This window comes from Amblyomma maculatum, chromosome 11, assembly GCF_055883805.1.
Source record: "Amblyomma maculatum isolate TAMU_Amacu chromosome 11, ASM5588380v1, whole genome shotgun sequence".
Taxonomy (NCBI): Eukaryota; Metazoa; Arthropoda; class Arachnida; order Ixodida; family Ixodidae; genus Amblyomma; species Amblyomma maculatum.
The window spans coordinates 154,546,025-154,561,993 of NC_139354.1; the positions used below are offsets into that span (position 1 = coordinate 154,546,025).

Here is a 15,969-nt window from a genome sequence, read left to right on the forward strand (position 1 = left end):
ATCTGCTCAGCTGAGAGACTGATAGCGCACTTCTCTTTCCGGGTATTTCTGAATTCGCTCGAAGCTCGCGTCGGCGCTCACTACACTAAAAGTGTCGCCAGGAAATGGGGGCAACGACAGGTGGGTATGACCCGGTAGTGCGGACATCGCACTTTGCACAAATATTTCTTCTGGCGCTTCGTTCAATGCGCCGTCAAATTTTGGCACTACCCGCCGGGTCCATCAAAAAAGCAGAACGTCCTTTGAAAGCGAATGCGTGTCTAGCGAAAACTAGATACCAAACGTCGAGATATATGTTGTGATCATTCACCTTAGTTATTGAAAAGCACCAACGGCGACCACAGCCCCGAATGTTTCCCGGCTTTTACCACATTTTTTTATTTACAGGCGGCGAGATTCTTCGATTTGATATATAAAATGCCTGCAGTGTATGATAAGTCATGACGAAAGTAAGGTCTAGTTGGTTCCTGCCGCATGTCTACTGAGAAGTCTTGCTTTGTATTAGCTTCTATAACGGCTTCGAGCTAAAGCAAATCGTTCTTTCTAAGCTGGCCTTGTTTCTTTTGTGTATTTCGGTTGCATTTCTGTAGAGGCGTACTTTCGAATTTCTGTCAACATACAGCACCGCCAAATAAGCACTCAGTGCTTTGTAGCCTCTCGGAATCTCTTGCGGCGAAGGAATTAATTTCTTCACAAAAACGTTCACGATATTTATTATAGTTTTAAAAAGAAGGCAATATACTTAGGATATGTTTAAAAAAAATAAAGAACCACACTAAACTGGTGACTCCAATCTGTTTTATTTCGTGTGGAGTCATGCCGCCTGCATGTGTGCGTTTCTCCTCCTCCTCCTCCTCTGAATGTAATCAGGAGGCAGCGGGAGGCCGGGAGCGAAGCAGTTTCCCAGCCAACTCGAATAAGCGTGCTGGTAGCAGCGACAGCCGCGTGGACAATCCGGGAATCGGGCAGTCGGATTACACTGGTTTAAAGGAGAGAGAAGAGGGAATCATTAGGATCGAGCAAAGTACGCACGTAAATACTTCAAACTATCTTTTGTGTGTTTGCTGACAATTGATGGAAATCGTTTCGAACTATGTTTCTATAACGCCGTAAAACAAATAGCGTGATTTCGAGCAGCACTTTCATTTTGTTTGTTTTTTTAGAAAGCGGTAACCTGGAGCACGGCCGGTCCCGAGGGAGAGCGCGCTTCTTTTCTCTTACGGCCTCTACAATGGGGTCTGTTTCTACTGCCCGTCGCGCCTCGGTGGGGTCGCCAACGCCCCACTGCTGCTCCTCCGTTACTGCCGTTCACGCGCAAGGGAAACGCACGCTCGCTTTTAGCTTCGCCCGCATCAGTTGCAACCGGCAGGTCCTGACGTTTCGCCCCTTATGGCGGTAATCAGCATCGAACATTTAGCGTGCACGAGGAATAACATGCAACCAACAATCCGCTCACGCGCGCACGCGCCTTCGTCAGTGCGGCCGTGCACGGTCGAATGAAGCTTCGGGTACACTTCAACATTTCTTGCCCCTCAGTTTTGTACAAAACTAAATTTACCAGGCTATGCAATGTGCCTTTGAATTTTGTTAGCAGGTGTAGCGCGACCTGACGTGAGTGCATGGTTAACTGTTGGGTGGATATTCTGTCAACCGCTACCGTTTTCGTTTAGATCAGAAGAGGCACGAGCAAAAATTGATGGCGCGTCTCAGATTCAGAATAAAGAACAAAAATCTACTCATATAGTAACAATTTCACTTGTCTAGTGGAGTGGGGTGTTCTAGCTTCGTTCAAAACATATCCATCGGTTGAAAGACCGAAGATATGTATATGCAGTCTCGCGACTACGTTTAATCAAGGAAACGGGCACAAACAGTTAACCAGAATCGGAAAGAGCGGCAAACAATAAAAAAATTGTCCTTCAAAGTTACACATTGCACTTCATATTCATCAATTCATCAAAAAGCGACCTGCGTCTAGAAAATTCAGTCTCGCAATCTTCCTGCGCGGCTTGTATACGGAGTTGGCCACTCGGTCTTCTCTGCCACTTTCCTGGTGCAGTTATTGAGAAGAAGAATTCTGAGAAATGTTTCTAATATCAAAGAAGCGGACCTAATAACACAGCTGTTGTCAATTCCTTTCGGGCAATTCTAATTTGAATTCTGAAATGCTGACTGAATCAGGATCTTAAGTACTTTGAGAACATTTGTGTAGGTGCACGGCAGCTTTTTCGGAAAAAAAAATCTTGTCCAATAGGGCAACAATTCTGGTTTCGAATAATGCAGTCCACTAGAATACTGTCCTTGTAGAAGGGTGTACTACATGGGGATGCTTCTTTCGTTAGTTTCAAGAATAGCGCAAGCGTCACACCCGAAGTTGATTAACTAAACGATATATCCAGCGACGTAAGGTAAACAGGAATATGTGACAGTGGGAAATGGGATGGTAGGAGATGCCATCACTTCCTTCAGTGCCTTGATTTTGCTCTCAGATGAAACGTCCGTCTTGACAATGTATCATGTGCCGCTAGCTGTTACGGCCCTCGCATCTAGCATATGTCATTCCCTTCCTCACATTAACCTTACTTTCCCGAAGAAAGCCTCAATGGGTCGCTATATAGGTCTTGAAATTAGTCTTCAGCGAGAGTGTCCATCTTTAACGCTTTAGAAGGTTCTTGCATACTTTCGATATAGCAGGTGAACTCATTTGCAAGTCACTACATCGAGTATCACCTTCATCATTTATTGGCCTCTTTTTACCACTTCGAGCACAAGTGGTATCATCAATATCAAACTATTTTTTATTGCTTTCATAATAAGCTTAATATCATGTAAAAATTTCATTAAAACAATGTTTGCAAATTTAAAATAGTGTTTATAATACCACACAGTGGCTAATGTATGAATTGTAATAACATTTAAAACTCAACCCTACAGCGTTTACTTTGACTGTTATACTAATACTTTATATCATGCAAGCATTTTACAATTTACATTACATTTTTGTGAAATTATTTTCATCTTCGGTGCTACATGAATTGTTTCGCATCTAGCGCTGAAAGTCGGTTTTGCTGTTGCAGACGAGTTGCTGTCATGTTAGCCTTGAAGAAGCTAGCTTCGATGTGATCACTGCTCATTCAGTTTTTTTTTTCTGTTCCTATTCTTGTACAGAGTTGGGAAAATTTCGGATTAAAATGGACAAAAGTAGCTACCTTGCCGCAATGTTTGCCATGCTTGTCGAACGTTTGCTGAACGACCCTGTTTTTTATATTCGTTCACGTGTGTGGTACGTTGATGACAGGCCGCTGCAGCATCTACCTTCTGTGTTCTTTCATTTCGGGGCTGCACTCACCCTGAAACTCGCGAGCGACAGCGCGAAACCAGGCAAAAGCCACCCGCCGCCGCTAAAGTAGACGCGGAGCGAACAGTGAGCAGGTCGCGCCCCTTGCGGCGGCGGAGAGCTCAACTCAAAGAGAAATGTTCCCGTTGTTCCCGTGGCGATTGAGAAGGCCGTAAGAAAGAGCGCGCGCTCTCCCTCGAGACCGGCCGTGCCTGGAGGTGCGAAGTCTAGCAATACTGTCTATCGTTTGCGTACCTTTGTGTAATGCACTAGAAACAAAAAAAAAAAACCCTTCGGAGCGTATTCGAACCACTCGGGTCAGAACCGGGGCAGTCGTAGCCGGAGTTGAAAATTTATTACCTGCTTTTCCATATTTCTGATAGTTCTCTTTTCCAGTAGTATTATTTTATTAGTGCTGTACATAAACTCCAGATTTAATGCTATTACACGAAAGCATCAATGAGTACCTCGAGGATGCTCGCTCACGTACAGCCCCCGTCATAAATATACAGCCCATTGCGAAGGAGTAAGGAGCGGATGCGGGGCCGAGAGGTGGCGCCCCTGTTTGCTTGGCGTGCCAGTTGATAGCCGTGTGGTGCGGACGTGTGTTCCATCGCTCCTCCGATTGCACGTGGCTACCGGAAACGGATGGACTGGCGACAGCGGGAGCTTCCGAAGCGTCAAATAGATGAGTTCTTTCTCTTATTAACTTTATTTCGTGTTCAGCTAGTTAGGTTAGGGGCAGCCTAAAGAATAGATTTTAGCTCTTGGTCCTAGCGGCCTGGTTTTTCGTGCCGGCAGCTAGGTTTTCTTGGCGTTCATTATTTAGCTATCTTGTTTAGATAAATAATTTTTTTCTAGGCTATTGGCATTGGCAGAATTGTTTTTTAACGCGCGTTTGCTAGTCGTTTCTTGTGTCTACTTTTGGCAATTTGTATATTCTGAGAATTCGTAATAGATATAGTTCAGTCGATGAGCGCTTAAGATGTGCAGTCAAAATAAGTTAACGTGTACTCAGTGAGAGGCGCAGGTTAATCTCAAGGAAACGCGTTTTTACTCTGTAGGTAAAGCGGAAGGCAGCGACTTTTTGTGTCGGTGTTGCGTACTGAGTGCGCGTCTGGATAGATTTGATCAAGAAAGGGACAGTTTAGTGTCTCGTGTGGATGATTTAGAAAATGAAGTACGTTTGTTAAGAGCGAAAAATTAGAAACTGCTTGGATAGCTTACTCAAATTTAAAAAGAAGGGGCAAACTTTATCCTTGGAACCAACGAGGACGAACATTCCAATGCGGGCAACGTGGCTGGGGCCAGCACTGGCATGGAAGGCTTAAGCAAAGTAGGTCAGGCGGATCCGAACCGTCAGAGTTATTTAGAAGCAGCTAAGACGCCGGAAAAAAAGAAAGTAAGGAAGAATGAAAATCCCAGAGATAAGGACACAGATAACCGAAGGCAGGAGCCAACAGTTGGGAGAGGGAGAGAGAAGGCCCAGGTGCTTATCGCCGGAGATTCTAACATGAACAGGTGCAAGCGAGATATCTTGGAACGCGTAAGGTGTGATAATAGAGTGTTGGTTGGAGCCTTCCAGGGAGAACAATGAGGGCAGTGCTAAAAGAGAGTAAAAATAGGCTGTTGAAGAATTCCGCAGAGCGCAGTATGGTAATAGTAGCCGCGGGGCTAAATGATATCCTAAATGGTTACGCGGCAGCAGTGGTGGAAAGTTTAGCTAAGGGAGTTGACGAGATCAGGGAGATAGCACAACAGACGCAGATAGTTGTATGCACAGTACCAGAGGTGCTAGGATTGAACGGAAAGATGGAAAAGGACGTGGTGACAGTTAATCAGGACATAAGAAAGTTAGGCCTGGAGAAGCGTTTCGAAGTGGTTGAGGTAAACAGGGAGGTACATAAAGCAGGTTTTGGTAGGGCTTTTCAGCGAGATGGCATTCATTTTAACAGAAGGGTGGGAGCAGAGATCGGCTGGCGCCTGGCAGGCAGGGCTGTAGCTTTTTTAGGGGGTCCGCGAGGACTCCGTGCACAGAGGTAGTTAGAAGTGAAGCAGAAGGAAGTGTAATAATGGAGGCTGAGCCCCCAAAAATGGCAAAGAGTAGGTCGAGAAAGAAAAGTACAAAAAAGAAATTTAACACTTGGATCAGCTACATAAGCATGCAAGGAGGTAGAAAAAGAGCGAAATGGCTAGAGATAGAACAGCAGTTGAATGATGACAAAATAGGTGTGTACGCTCTTTGCGAGACTCATCTCAGTGATCTAGAAGATCCGCCGTTTATAGAAAGCTACGTCTGGGAAGGGTGCAACAGAACGAGAACGGAAAAAAAGGGTGGAGGAGTAGGTATGTTTATACACCAGGGAACAAATTGGCAAAGAATTAAATCATCTTGTAAAGAACATATCTGGGTTTCAGGAACAATTGCCGGCATAAGGACATGGCTAGGGGTAGTTTATTTAAAAACAGGACATCAATGCAGGCAAGAAAACAGGGATCTTGTTGAATGTCTCAGTGACGATATAAGCCAGTTTGGAAACCAGGCCAATATTATTCTATTGGGGGACATGAACGGCCACATCGACGATCTGGATGGATACACGGATTGTAACGGCAAGCTAATGCTAGATTTCTGTGAGCGACACGATCTAGTTATAGTAAATAGAGCAACAAAATGGGAAGGCCAAATCACGTGCGAATTCCGCAACAGGCAGACGACCATTTACTATTGTCTAATGTCACAGGAAATTTATAGCAAGGTCACAAAAATGGAAATAGACGAAGAATGGGAGTGTATTCTGGGAAGTGATCATAAAGGTATTAGTCTGTCTGCAGATGGGGCCCTTGATGAAAATAGAAATCGAACTTAGACAAAACGTAAACGCAAAATTAAACGACGATCAAATAGCGCAGATAGCAGCAGACATAGAGGAAGCAATAGAGAAAAGTCCCATGGAAGACTGGGATTATGAACAGGTGGAACTACTCATAAGGAGTAAAATTCAGGAGGTTAAAGTAGCAAACCGCTGGAATGGAAAGAGGAAGCCACGGAGCTGGTGGAATAAGGAAATTAAGGAAGCTATTGAACAACGACGGGCTGCTTCAAGGGAACACCGAATGGCAAAGAAGGCACAGGTATCTGAGGAGGAAATCGAACAAAATGGGAATCATATCGACAAAAGAAACTTCAAGTACAGGCCCTCGTCCAAAGTAAAATAAGACAGTCCACCGATCGCTGGATGGCTGATATACACGATGCCACTAGAGGCGGAGCAAGAAAATTCTGGAACCATATAAGCTGGCTAGGGAAGAAGAATCAAAGAAAGCAGGATCGGATTCAAGATAACAAGGGAAATTGTTTAAAGGGAGATAACGCAGTGAACTACATTACATCAGTTATAGCCGAGTCATTTAAGAGCGACGATAGGGTAATCTCCGCAAATCAGGAAGCAACACAAGGTAGCAGAATACAAAGCAGCTTTGAACTGACCAATCTAAACTCGAAAAAGGCAGAAAAAAATATTCCTAAAAACACATCTACAGGAATAGATGTAATTCTGATCAAGCTGATGAATGAACTCGGTCCAAAAAGTAAGGAAACGTTGTTAAAACCTCTGGAAACAGTCATAACGAAAAAGCAAATTTCGGACAGCTGGCAGCAGAGTAAAATGAATTTGATTTATAAAGGGAAAGAAGACAGGATGCACATAAAATGCTACAGGCCGGTTACCATAACATCTGTTATGTGCAGGTTAGCCATGCAGGCGGTGAAATTAAAGGTGCAAGCATGGGTTGAAAGTAACAAGATACTCGGAGAACTTCAGAACGGCTTTAGAAATGGTAGGCGCTTAGATGATAGCCTGTTCGTGCTTACCCAATGCATCGAAATATCTAGAGTGGAAAATAGACCTTTGTATTTGGCCTTCCTGGACATAAACGGGGCGTACGACAACGTAAGCAGGGAACTCCTGTGGAAGATATTAAAAGAAAAAGGTATCGGTTATGAGATAATAGAGTTCCTAAAGGAAATATACCGGAATAACAAAGTAGAAATTACGTGGTAAGGGATAAGAAATACGGAGGATGTCAAATTATGCAAAGGATTAAGGCAAGGCTGTCCTCTATCACCGGTGCTGTTCATGCTTTATATGATAAACCTGGAACGGAGGATACAAGACAGTAACCTAGGTTTTAACCTGTCATATAGACTAGGTGGAAAGGCGGTAGAGCAGCGCCTCCCCGGTTTGATGTATGCAGACGATATTGTGCTGCTAGCTGAGTGTCTGGAAGAAATGCAAACTCTAGTTAAGTATTGCGGAGACGAAGGGGACGTTCTAGGCTTCAGTGGCAGCGCCGTTAAGTCGGGTCTGATGATTTTCAACGGCTCAACTGATCAGGGTCTTAAAATACAAGGCCTTGAAATACCTAGAGTAGCAGAATATAAATATCGGGGGGTATGGGTAAACGAAGGATTGGCATACATTGGAAAGCATGAGCAATCACTTAAGGCCAAAGGGCGAAGGAATGCCGGGATAATGAAGCATAAGGCATTGTGGGGATACAATAGGTATGAGGTTTTGAGGGGTATTTGGAAATGAATTATGGTGCCCGGACTAACTTTCGGAAATGCGGTTTTGTGCCTAAAATCAGAGGTACAGTCGACATTAGAAACAAATCAGAGATCCGTTGGACGATTAGCACTACCCAAGCAGCACGCCGTCAATGGACCGCCAATGGGCCAATATTGGGATATATTGGTCCCAATATTGGTCAATATTGGCGTCTGATTGGGGCCCACAAAGAGCCAAGATATATGCCAACCAATTTGATCGGCTCTCCTATCAAAACCAGTATTGGCATACTACCTTGTTTACTGGCATTCAACGGCACTCAATGGCTACTCAATAGCTACTCAATATCTTCCACCCAAGCTCACTCACTGGTTGTTATATCACGGCCATCCCGCCAAGCTCACTGGCCATCCAATATCTTGTATCCATGCTTATTCACTGGATATTCACAACTGGCATCCAGCCAGATTTATCGGCTACCCAATATTTTCAATCCAATCTTGCCCAGTGGTTTTGCATTATTGGCATCCAGCCAGAGCAATTGGCAATCCGGCTAGTTGCTTTTTTGTGCTATGACTAATAGGCACCTGCAAAGCCATCCCCTACTTATGCAGTGCAGATATTTTTCATGCAGCTTTTTATTTAAATAAAGCATGCTGAGGATACCCATGCACAGAAAATAATACAGCTGAAAGGTTCACTGCATGGTGATTTATTAGGTGTGCACGTGTTACAGGGCATGGAAACATTTAGGCAGAACTCTTAGACTTCAGTGCTCCTCCTGTCTTTGCTTCCCTTGGCAAGGTGTTCTCAGGTCCCAGGTTGGAGGAAGGCGCTGCGTTCATCGCAGCTTCTTTTGTGGTCGGTTGTAGGGGCAGCAGCTCCATGCAGCCTTTAAAGATATGGACTTGAGCAGCGTGCATAACAATGTATTTCCTTTCGCAGATGGCACCTGGAAATAAAAGCAACATTCATAAATCCATTAAGACAGAAAACTTTTGGAAAGTGGAAGTGCAGCTAGACCGTGGAGTAAAAATGCAAAATAAAGCACTACCTGTTGTCCCTCAGGCAACTTTCTTGTCTGATTTACTCAGGTTGAAATAAGCTGCATGCTCAGTGAGGCCGGCCATATTAATTTGGTTACATTGGTTGCGACATCTGGCAGTGCACGGCTTCCCACGTGGATGTGTTGTTGACGCTGGAAACATAAAACAAAATGATATTTGCCGTTATCTATTCGGTAAACGGTAGTCAGTGCTTGCCCCCTTATACTTGTAGTGCCTTTGTGATCGAACACCTGTAGAAGAAAGACGTCGTCATAACTGGAAGCTTCAAATCAATAGCTTCCCTTTGAATAGATTGCCGCAAGAACTAAAAAGAAACTACAAAGGAAAAAACAGACACAAAAAATGGCAGTCGCACTCCGACCGCGGCTGCTAAATTTAGTGTGCACCGCATCATTACTGCAAACAGAACGTTTTAAAAGTTGTCAAAGCTGCAGCCAAAACAACGTACGACACAGATGCTTTGGGTTTCGTATGATACACTCGAACTGAAAAAATAAAGAAATCCGTAACTTAGCATCACGTTTGTTGTGGGAACAAGTTTGTACGTGTGGTAAAGTATAAGAAGTATGGTAGCAACTGTAAATAACCTATTTTAAGCGGCTATTTTATGACACTTCTACTACTGGGAATTAGTCCAAGAGAAAGATCAAACAAGTGAATAAGCTACGCGTCGTTTAGACTATTCCAATAGCGCATTCATAACGGCAAATTACAATATTAAATATTCGCTCGCAACTAAAAATCATGTCCCAGAAAGCTAGACTTAACTCTGAGTTTAGTGGCCACTTCAGACACACAACACACGCGCGATGAAGTTGTAACCTGAAAATCACACAAAACACGCGTCATGTTTTACAGGACCACGTTTTTCTTTTGCAATACAAATTGGCCACCTCTGCGCCGCAAATTTTGTCATTATGACCAGAGTTTATGCATACAAAATAGTGCGCTGAAAATACAGTTCAGAACTGACTGGCGTGGTGCGGTCGAAATAAATGACTTTCCGTTCTCGCAAGCATATCGGTTATTGACATGATGATCAAGAATGACAACATACTGCACCAAATAATGCAAAAAAAAAGTATCTTACCATACGGCTAGCGCAGATTTGCAGACCTCAGTTGCAACAATCCAAAATGAATGCTGCCACGCAAAGTACATCCCAGGGATCTGATGCTTTATACACCTGGTAAGAAAAAGTAGCGATCTTACAAGGAGACAAATCAAGAAATAATCTCAGAGAGCGCAGTTATGAACAAACAACTTAAAAAGCTGGTGGTACTCACAAATATCCTCTTTCAGGCAGGGCCATTAAAACGAATCGGAACTTTCACAAGGCTTGGTTTTTCGATTCTGCTGTCCAAAGCTGCGGGAGCTCGAGCAGCTCGAGCGGGTGGGGATTGTGTGGCCGACCAGACGCCTCTGAATCAGCGGCTTGTGTCGAGTTTTGAGGAACGGTTGGAAGGGGGCAGAAGGATGGTTGTGTTTTCTCTCCCTCTTTTTTTTTTTTTTTTTTTTTTTGCTTGAGATCTGTCGAAAGAGTAGGCATAAAGCTCGAAAGGGGATGAGAGAAATGAAAGAGGTCCCGCAGGACCACGTGAGCCCAGAAGGCTGCCGGCCAGGAAAGTTGGCGGGAAGGAAGGGAAGAGTGAGGGGGAGTAGAGTGGGGGGGCATTGTGAGCAACGCCTGCCTAGCGGGAGGAAAGAGAGGGCAGTGAAGGTCGCTGCCCTTCCGCGATGACTGCTTTACGGGGAGAAAAGGCTACAAGACGGGAAGTTGAAAGCGGTTTGGAGAATTGCTTTAATCAAGGCCCTCGGGCGGAGAGGCGACAAAAGGACAAGAGAGTGGAAACCATATGTTCTTTGCGCCAAGCTTGTGAGGAGGAAGGCGCAGAGTTTTGCCCTTGGCTTCGCTAAAACAACGAGGAGTGCGTTCGGAGCTCTTTGGTCGCCTCGACTGTTGGCTCGGTAACATTTTCAGTGGAATAAAATTTCGCTATATTTTTTTTGTTAATGCAAAATACGTTTTACCTCATAGTTTCAAATAATAATCACATACGTAAAACAATCTTCAGTTTTCACGGAATCGTCCTCGGTTCAAACAAATGGACATTTAACAATCTTCAGTTTTCACGGAATCGTCCTCGGTTCAAACAAATGGACATTTTTTTTTATTAAAGATGGCACACAGGTCGCTGTTCATGACGGAGTGCTCTTGAAACGTCATCACGCGCAACTGAGCGATGCAAAAGCCCGTATACTTGCTGTATTCCTATTAAGGAAAAAAAAGCGAAAACGACCATAACTACGAGTACTTCCAGGTTAAAAATTCCAATGTTATTCATTTTTATTTATTTTTTATCAGGTGGACATTTAGAGCAAGAAAAAATTCGCGTAGAACTAAGCGTGGGCATATCAAGAAATACAAAATACTCGACGAGCTAAGATCTGAAGAACTAAATTTGCAGTAAAGATAAAATAGAAAGAAAGCAAGGGTCAACATTGAATATCTACGAACTTGGGACAAGGTTGTCCTCAGAAAGAAGCGCGGTATAATCATCTTTCAGCCCGCGGAAGCAGCGCTTGTGAAAGCGGCAGAATATTTCACAAAGGAACCCTAATTCTCAATCATGTGTTAAATTCTTCGAGAGTGGTGTTCTCTAAAAATGCCTCAAAACTGCTAAAGTAACGCACTCGCATTACTTTTAATATATATGAATTGCAATTAGCTGCCTGGTTGACATGATGGGATAAAATTATTTAGTTCTCTGAAGGGAAACGCCATCGGTGCGGCGATAATATGGTAGGATAATAAGGCAATGAATGTTTGAAGAATAGTTTCTGAAGAATGCTTAAGAGAGCGCTGTCAAACGCTGTGGTCAAATGCATCATTATGAGCCATATATTACAGCTTTCGAACAAAAATAACTTCCGTAAAGAACATCGTTATTATGCAATTTCAATTTTGTTACCATATATGCTGGCAACACATGTGCGCGCATTCATTACACTGTAGGTAATTGTTTTAAATTTTTTTTTATTCGTTTGCCTTGCCCCATGCAGTGCTGTTGATTTTTTTATTATCTTTTACATGTACACAACTTTTTGGCAGTGTGCGATTTACGTCGCATTAGAATACGAACCATTCCAGGACAGTTCAGATTTGTTTTCTTGTCAAGTGAATTAGCTAGACATAACGTAGAATATATGTTGCTTGTATTTTTTTCTTTTAGCTGAAATATTTTATGCGCTGCTGCACCGATGGCCAAAGTCGTTCAGTCTTTGTCTGTTGCTGAAGCCCACAGCAGAGCGCAAAAGAGTACAGTGCAAATTTGTGTTTAGTAGATATTAGAACTCGAAGGCCCTGAAAGCAGCACAACATATCTGTCTATAAGAACAGCTAGTACTGAGGCGTGGTATAGTCGGTGCTTATGCTGAATGCCGGAAACAGCTAGGGTAATGGCGAATCATGCAGTGCGTGTTTGATTGGCTAGCGCGATCAATCTCTCCCACCTCTGCTTAGCTTGAACATGTTGGGTTTCTTTCCATCACGTAAAAAAAAGACGGAAATAATGATGCTACGCGTGCGTGTTTCCAATCATGGACAAACGTTTACAGGATGTGGATTCACCGGATATATTCGATCGTTTCTGCGTTTCCTATCCAAACGTGACCCCTGGTGTTTGTTCAAGCGACACACACACGTTCTGTTGCGTTCTTCGCATTTGAGTACCTTGCGTTTCTTGACTGCGCAGGATTTTTTTCGCGGACACGCATCTATTAAACATTTGCTTGTCAGATCAGATGTGTGCTCGAGCGTGCGCGTATGCTTGTACTCGTATGCGTTTAATTAGGCCCATGGAACGAAATCCCGTGCGCGAGAGCTGTGCGCGAGATTTGTTCGAGATCTGTGCATGGATATATCTGTGCATCGGATCTGTGCATTGATGCGTCAATCACTTTCAATCATCCTGATTTGACGAGATCAGAAAAACAAATCGTCTCCACCGGGAATCGAATTCCTGCCTAGTTAACGCTTTAACCAACTGCGCTAAACCCTGGATCGCGAAACTAGCACCATGCGTAATTCTCATTGTCTACCGTGAGGATAGCGACGAGAATGACGCTGCAATTAGTGATAATGACAATGATGACAGTATCAATGGTAATGACGCTGCGTTTAGCTGATAACGATAATGATACATGATGCACCGTATGCAGTAGCATTAATCTCGCCTTCGCTAATTTCTGCAGTGTAGATTCCACGTGCTGTCAGAATTTTTTCAACACTTGGCTAAAGTTTGGAACACTATCTGTGTTAGCTACGTCCACGCGTGATCGACATCCGGGCCTCTAGTCTGCAGGAATTGTCTCGAAGATATTATATGGAGAAGTTTACATAACAATTAATCGTGCCTAAAGTCCTAAATAAAAGAGTTCTTTACCAAAATTGTCAAGTATAATCGCAAGTCATCCACAACAATTAGCGAATAACGAAAAATGTATTCAAAAAAATATATTCTACATGTTCCGTGATGGGCACTTCTGTTCATTTTGTCTGGTCAGCTCAGTCAAACATATTTAGGACAATCTATACATTAATCCCAATAAACATTATATATATGGTGGCCCAAATTACGTATGGCGTATGAATATCTTCTACAGTTGAACGTAAACTGACGTCCGGGCCAGCGAAAAATTTAGCTGCGACGAAATTAGCCCCAACACACTGTCATATTGAGATGCAAGCATTAGAAATGTCCCTGTCAGTCAGAGCTGCTTCTACTGTTTTTTTAGCGCCGCTGCAGCCTGAAATGTGCAAAGGTTGCCAGCCATCAAAGCTCGTTAGACAATATCGACCACTAGAAACCATGATATATAAAATGTTGGGATGCCATCAAAGCTGATGGGACAATATTGACCAATCTATGTCAAGATATATGCAATGTTGACAAGCCATCCATATTGGCAGAACATTATTGCCCAACCTATGCCATTAAGGTGCAATGCTGGCTAGCCATCACAGTCCATCGAACAATATTGAACAATATAATGCATATGTATACATTGTTGGCAGGCCGCCATGACAGGCGGGTCACTATTGACCAATATATGCCATGATTTATTTATTGCTGACAAGACAACCATAATGGCCGGACAATATTAACCTATTTATGCCATTATATGTGCAATGCTGGCCAGCCATCAGACCTCATTAGGCAATATTGACCGCTATAATCCAAGATATATACAATGTTAGGATGCCATCAAAGCTGGTGGGGCAATATTGACCAATGTATGCCAAGATATATTCAATGTTAACGAGGCAACCATAATGGCCGGACAATATTAGCCAAGCTATGCCATGATATGTGCAATGCTGTTCAGCCATCAAGGCTCATTAGACAATATCGACCACTAGAAACCAAGATATTACAATGTTAGGAAGACGGCAAAGTTGGTTGGACATTATTGACCACTGTATGCCTAGATATATTCAATATTGAGAAGCCGTTGTTATTGACCGGACAATATTTACCAGGTTATACCATGGTGTGGAAGATATTGGCAAACAATTGTAGCTGGTTGGCCAATAATGACCAGGCTGCCTCATTGTGTATACAATAATGGCAAACTGTTCAATATGAATGGGCATTATTGACCGCTCTTAGCCGGTTGAATGCCAATAACGGATATGGGTGAAGTTCACTGGGCCAATAATGATTATGGTATAGCGTGGCTGCACATTATTGGTAGCTCAATGGCACCATTGGGCCACTTGTGGGCCAGTAATCCCCAATCAATCCCCATTATTGGGCCGATGAAATGTGCTGCCTGGGTAGGTGCCCACGGCAAAACTACAAATGAGGCGGTACAGGGAGATATGGGCTGGGCATCTTTCGAAATACGGGAAGCTCAGAGTAAAATATTATATGAGGAACGCCTGAGGAAATTGGACAGTAACAGATGGGCAGCTAAAGTATTTAAATACCTGTACCTAAAAAGCGTTGACTAACAATGGAGGAAAAGAACTAGGAAACTAACTAGTAAGTATGCTAGTAACAAGGACGGAGAAATAAAGAGCATTAAGCAACAGGTGAAAAACACAGAAGGTAAAAATTGGATAAATTCGATGGAAAAGAAACAGTGTGGAATTATACCGAAAGTGGAAAATGCAGATCAGGAAGGAAGATTTCTTTGATAACTCAAGAGGCAGTGCCCTACTTTTTGAAGCTAGATCAGGGTGCCTTAGAACACGCAGCTACAAAAAGAAAATTAACAATGGAGATGACGCATGTGCTGTATGTGGAAACTCCAGTGAAACAATTGACCATATTATACTCGAATGTAATGGTATCCATCCAGAAGTTGGTGCAGGCGCAATCACTGTTCCTGAAGCTTTGGGCTTTAGAGATAACAGTGGCTTGGTGAATAAACCAGCGGTGGAAACTAAGAAAAAACGACTGGAAGATTGGTGGCTTAAAAGCAGAGAAGTGACATAATGTTAGTAATGTAGGAGCAAAATTTAATAAATAGAATGGTGGTTTAGTTCATCATCATCATCATCAGCCTGATTATACCCACTGCAGGGCGAAGGCCTCTCCCATATTTCTCCACTTACCCCGGTTCTGTGCTAGCTGCATCCACTTGACCCCTGCGAACTTCTTAATCTCATCCGCCCACCTAACTTTCTGCCGCCCCCTGCTACGCTTTCCTTCCCTTGGAATCCAGTTTGTTACCCTCAGTGACCATCGGTTAACCTCTCTTCGCACTACATGTCCTGCCCATGTCCATTTCTTCTTCTTAATTTCCACTAGAATGTCGGTAACTTGAGTTATTTCTCTGACCCACTCTGCACGCTTTCTATCTCTTAATGTTACCCCTACCATTTTTCGTTCCATAGCCCTCTGGGTTGTCCACAACTTAAGTAGAACTCTCTTGGTTAGCCTCCACGTTTCAGCCCCATAGGTGAGTACAGGCAAGATGCAACTGT

General features: G+C 43.3%; 1 long non-coding RNA gene across 8 annotated transcripts in view; it reads right to left on the reverse strand.

Annotated features, from left to right (window-relative positions):
- Nucleotides 1-781: 781 nt before the first annotated feature.
- LOC146175215 (uncharacterized) overlaps nt 782-15,969 on the reverse strand; it is a 110,778-nt gene continuing 95,590 nt past the window's right edge. For 3 of the 8 annotated variants that reach the window (XR_014702156.1, XR_014702162.1, XR_014702157.1), the window contains 2 exons: nt 7,212-7,305; nt 782-979 (listed from right to left, as the gene is read on the reverse strand). This is a non-coding gene — a long non-coding RNA (uncharacterized LOC146175215). Of the gene's footprint in view, nt 980-7,211; nt 7,306-10,764; nt 11,248-15,969 lie in introns of those variants that run through there. The other 5 variants (XR_014702158.1, XR_014702163.1, XR_014702160.1 and 2 more) reach the window with 2 other exon arrangements.